Source organism: Echiichthys vipera, assembly GCF_963691815.1.
Source record: "Echiichthys vipera genome assembly, chromosome: 6".
NCBI lineage: Eukaryota > Metazoa > Chordata > Actinopteri > Perciformes > Trachinidae > Echiichthys > Echiichthys vipera.
The window spans coordinates 21,193,241-21,199,240 of NC_139831.1; positions in this window are offsets into that span (position 1 = coordinate 21,193,241).

Below are 6,000 nucleotides of genomic sequence, written 5' to 3' on the forward strand. Positions count from 1 at the left end.
ACTGTTCTCGACCGGCTCGTCTTTAACCTACCTGGTCTTTAACATTACAAATTCAAGCTACTCAAATGTGCAATATGGTGATCCACAGGAGTTTGTGCTGGGTCCACTTCTATTTTCTATTTATATGCTGCCTCTCTGTGCTATCATTCGCAGGTTTAATATTAGTTTCCATTGTTATGCGGATGACACACAATTATATATTCCAATTTTGCAGAATGACCAATCTCAAATATCAAATATGAATGTCTATGCGCTATTAAGAACTGAATTTCATCAAACTTCCTGCTCCTTAATGTGGATAAAACTGAGTTGCTGATCATTGGTGCACCCAACAAGACCTGCTTGTTTAAGGGCACATCCGTTAAACCTGAAAACTGTATAATTCCTCATGGCCCCTCCATCAAAAACCTTGGTGTCACTTTTGATTCCTCCCTTGCAATCATCTTACATATTAAAGAGATTACCAGAACAGCCTTTTTTCATTTCAAAAATCTGTTCACTCTGTTTGTTATCACACACACACACACACACACACACACACACACACACACACACACACACACACACACACACACACACACACACACACACACATGCATGTAAGAGATGTCAAAGGGAGGGCACTCCTGGGTAGTTGGTGCCTTGCTAAAGGGCACCTCGGCAGTATCTAAGAGATGAGCTGACACCTCTCCAGCTACCAGCCCACACTGTGTCGTTGGTCAACAAGTGACCTTCCAGTTCCCAAACCAAGTCACTACAGACTAAGCTACTGCCCCAATAATAAATAACAAACGTACTTTCTAACTATCAAGCCTCTTGCTCCCACATTTCCGTTCACATCAGGCAGTATATGGCTGGTTAACAGGGTTGTCAGCCTGACTTTACATACTCCTTCATTTCATATGCCAGAAGTGCCTTGGGACACAAATTCTCTGGTGTGAGTCGTGGGAGGTATGAACTGTGCTGGGGTGTTTCTGTTTGCTCTGTACATTTTGTTCCTTGGGGAAATCTCACTGATTAAGTGCTACTATTTTGACAATATGTCAACTACTTGGCAGTTCTGTAAACACCATTGCTGACCAACATGTTCCTAACCTCATCCCAATGCCGTCTGAAAAAAAGGGTTTAGAAGACTGCCTATGTTAGTGCTGCTGTCAGACTATAAAACTGTAATGAATAGATTTTATTAAAACCTATGAAGTAGGTTTTTCTTTTTTAATTCCTCTTCTAAATAAATCTTTTGTCTGAGCATCAGTAAGTTTTCATGAATTCTCTATGACATATACACCAATTCCTAAAAAGCATTTGCATGTGTCTTTATTTTTAGGACCAAGCCCCTGGCGAGACCACTCCGTGAGTCGCCGTGGGCATAGAAGGGCCCTTTATTAGAGATGGCACACAGGGGTCCTTCATAAGGCCCACATGGGCACTTTATAACATCTGACATAAGCATTTGAGAGTGTGGTTACCAATGCTTGTGGTTGATGCATAGCTCATGGAGTCCAGTCTTATGGGGTTGCAAGTCTTGCTCTTTCTCACTTTCTCTCCCTTCTCCACTGCCCTTCAATCAAGAGAAAGAGAAAGAAACAGACGGGAAAAACATAGAAGGAGAAAGGAGAAAATCGAAATATAATGATGCTGGACCAAAAACACACAGAAGCAGTTGGACAAACACCAGCTTCATATAAAAGCTCTGAGGGGGCTTTCACAAAAAAACTACTAACCATTGTTGGTCAATGCTATATTAGTCTAAAACAGAAGTGTTGGCTGACTTTATCCATGTATTATACAAAACAATCCCAAACGTTTTCTGATTCCGTTCCACAGTCGGCGTCTTTGTCGATATGTCGTAACCGCGACCTCGTTCTTTTGAATGGAATATTCCTGTACTAACCATGGCATTAAACAACTAGTTCTACGGATCTAATCACCAAACACTCTTTACAATCCCAACTTTATTGTGCACCATGTAACAAATTAATTTGTTCACCCTAAATTAAGTCTCTCGTGCGGGAAAATTCTCAAGTCTTAAGATATTAAGGGAGCGCTACAGGGAAGACATGTAACTTAGCATCACCATGGTTCCCTTGACGCAAAGCTAACGGTATTTGAACTATAAAAAACAAGCTTTGTGGCTAACAAAAATTTATGATACTCACATGCAAGATCTATCCATCCATCCACAATCTTCAAGCACTTGTCCCTAACAGGGTCGCGGGGGGCTGGAGCCGATCCCAGCTGACGCTGTGCATGAGGCGGGGTACACAGGATGGACAGGGCACATACATACAGACAACCATTCACACTCACATTCACACCCACGGGCAATTTAGAGAAATCAATTAACCCAACACCTGCATGTCTTTGGATCGTGCGAGGAAGCTGGAGAACCCGGAGAGAACCCACGCAGACATGGGGAGAACATGCAAATTCCACACAGAAAGGCCCAGAAAGGCTGGACTCGAACCACGAACCCCCTTGCTATGAGGTGACAGTGGTAACCACCACACCACCGTGCCACTGTTCAGCAAATGAACACAAATTTTATGTTCATTTAAGCTAACGTTTGACTAAAAACAAACAACACCCCGGTTGCACGCCTTTGTCACCACCAGTTTCCCATTAATTTTGCATGTTCTGTCTGATGACGTTTGAATTCTCACTTAGACTCTGGTTAGCAAATGCCTTTGTAAAAATACTTACCATAAAAGCATGTACAGGATTTAATGTTGCGTATGATGTTTAATGTCGTGCGTGTGTGGTGTTTAATTCTGGACCAAAGCAGTGGACGGACTGACAAACGGACTGACATGTTAATCTCTAGAGCCACTAGCATTCCTAAAAACGTCTTGGTTAAGGTTAGAAACATATTGTGGTTTAGGTTGAAAAAAAAACACAACTATGTTGCTAATTTTAAGGGAGGATTATGGTCATGGGGTAAAAAACAATGTTGACAGCTGGTAGTAAAAGGGGAAGCAAACAGCACTTGCTGGTGTTACCCAACCATCCATTCAGATCTGTTCACAAAGAAGTACTTTAACAACATGCTGCTTCCACCTTTGCTTCTGACAGACAACAGTCACAATTCGCACGACTGCACGAGGTCCTTTTCAGAAAATCGTAAACATTTAAGGCATTTGAACAAACAACCAATGCTGTAGTTTTTTTTGCGTGGACCGGTCTCCAAATTTATCCAATGTCTTCCAGGTCAGGAATGTTAGATAACCTGCTACTAGTTTTCAGGACATGCCTGAGTGTTTGTGTTTGTATCCGTATGTGTGAACATTCCTTGCATGGCCAAGCATCAGAGCTGAGTGCATAGAGGGGGGGTCAGTGGAGTAGAACAACTCAGTGAACCCTGGAAGGCTGGTTCATCCTTCATCATTACCTTGTGCTGAAAGATCACAGTGAAAGAGAGGGAACAGGCTGCCTTGAGTCGTTAATGCACACACAGAACACACTTTTATCCAGCTCTCAATCCCTGATCTATTCCTTAAACCCTTACTTATCCATTGCCTCTGGGCACATTTTATTGAGTCATGTAATAAATCTGTTCTCTGTGTGGTTGGTTGGCTTTCAAGGCAAAAAAAAAGTTATTTGTTATGCCTGAATCAGGATTTCTCAACAGAAGAAAGATTTCTTCTCTGACAGAAGTCCCCAAATTATGTAATGTTATAATTCTGTTTTCGAGAGCAATGAGGAAAATAGATCACATAGACATTTGGATATATTTAAAGCTTAAAAAAAAATCTAAATATATCAGACATGTATGAGTTTGACAAATCTCCCGTGACCCTGTTTGCATATTAAGCAAACCACAAATAGCATCTCGACCCCAAGGTTGAGAACTCTGGTGTAAACATTTGAAGCTCTGCTGCTCTTGTGCAACAAGTTGAAATAAACTGGATCTGTAAGTACTTGTTGCAATGTTGATGTCTTCCTCCAGTGTGAACCTCTTGTTTGGCTCTGAACTCTCTATCAAGGGAGAACATATGGCAGAGCGAGACATGTTTAAGGTACTGGGAGCCTCAGCGCAGCGAGGTGCAGCTTAGTTTTCACGACATTGCGTTGGTGGGCGCCACTCATCTTCATGGTTGTGGATTTAAACCCCCAATCTGCTGATTACGCTGTCTTGGCCATCCCAGTGTGCGTAGTCATACCTGTGGGTTGGATGGGAGCTACAGACAGCTAGTGAACTGGAGTTGAGCGTTTATGGTGTGAGAAGCAGCCCCGGGGTCTGAAACATGGTCTTAGTGGAGTCTGTCACGGTAGGTTTGGTGAGACAGGCAGACAATGGCTCCTCTGGTGCCTCTGTGGTTCAGAGCTGATCTAGGCTGTGGTATCAGATGATTCAAGTGAGCTTAAACCTACAGTGTATGTCTGCGGGCTAATGCTTCTGGTTAACAGCTAGACAGTATGGGTTGTGATTTAGATTTCAACCAAAGCCAGGCTTCATGGTGAGACCTAAGCTGGATGAAGTTGCTGTGTGGGCTCTTTGCGCTGTTGGTTTGGGTTAGAGGGACTTGGCCCGAGGAGCTGAGGATGTAGCAGACATGCACAGTGGTGGGAAGTATGTGGTAATTATTGTGTTCAGGACTGCCATCTGTCAACTCTCCCCTTTTAGATATTTACTGGACCCGCATTCCTCTTGCTGGGTTGGTGGATGGGATATACTTTGTAATGTGTGTGTGTGTGTGTGTGCTAGTGTGTGTGTGTGTGTGTGTGTGTGTGTGTGTGTGTGTGTGTGTGTGTGTGTGCGCGTGTGTGCGTCTGATAATGTGCATGCATGCAGTACACAAAATGGTACATATGTTGATCCTACGCCCCAGGCCATCTACCATCATAATGCCTTATTGTCCAATTCTCTCTCTCTCTCTCTCTCTCTCTCTCTCTCTCTCCCTTTCTTACTTTCTCATGGTTTATATCTCCTCTACAGATTTAGTTTGTCTTTTTGAGCTATTTACATTTTTCAGAGATGCAGTTATTCATTGAATATACAAATATAACTCGGTCTGTTTATGTGTTGTGTGTATGTTAGATTCCAAACATTCTCCTTGTAATGATGTGCAAAGAATTAGGTGCATTAGTTGTGTCTTGTTGCGGATGGAGGGGGTGAATGCTTTTCATTAGAAAAACAAAATCCTTTTTGCATTTTTGGTTTGTGTAGTTAGCCGAAGTCCTCCCAAGAAAAACAAATAAGAATATCTGCGGGGCTGACTTTGTCTTCCCTGTTGGTTTTAAGTGTACCTGTCATGGTCTGAGCTGGATTCACTTCCAAAATCTGAGCAGAGCTCTGGGCCTCTTTCGAATGGAAATCTGTTGAGAGCTTATACGTGGGCATGTGGGTTTTCTGTTTGTGCTCTATGGTTGGTAGAAATCGATTAATCGATTGAACTGATTTCATTTCTCAGGGAGTGATGAATAAAGAATAATGACTTGTGCTTAACTTTCTCTTTGTCAATGTGTGGCCCTTTCTCTCTATCCCCTTTCACACATGCACTGCAAACCTGAAATTATCTAGATACACCCGGAGGAGCTGTAGGGGAGAACGCAAATGTCCAAATCAACCAGAGCTTTCACTAAACAGATTTTACCCTGCCAGCTCTGTGTAATGTCCGATTGAGCCCATGTGTGAAAAGAGCTGCTCATGTCCGGAGAAACGAAAAACAATAATGAAAATCCATCCATCCATCCTTAACCGCTTGTCCCTATCGGGGTTGCGGGGGGCTGGAGCCGATCCCAGGGGACATCAGGCGTGAGGCGGGTACACCCTGGACAGAACTCCAGTCTATCACAGGGCACATAGAGACAGACATTCACACTCACACCTACAGGCAATTTAGAGTCATCAATTTACCTAACACGCAAACACAGGGAGAACATGCAAACTCCACCGTGACAATTATGAAAATGTCTAATTAAAGAGAGAACGACATTTTGGAACTTCTGTCGGTATGGGCCTACGCAGAAATCGGCAGACAAATTCAAGGACGGCAAGAG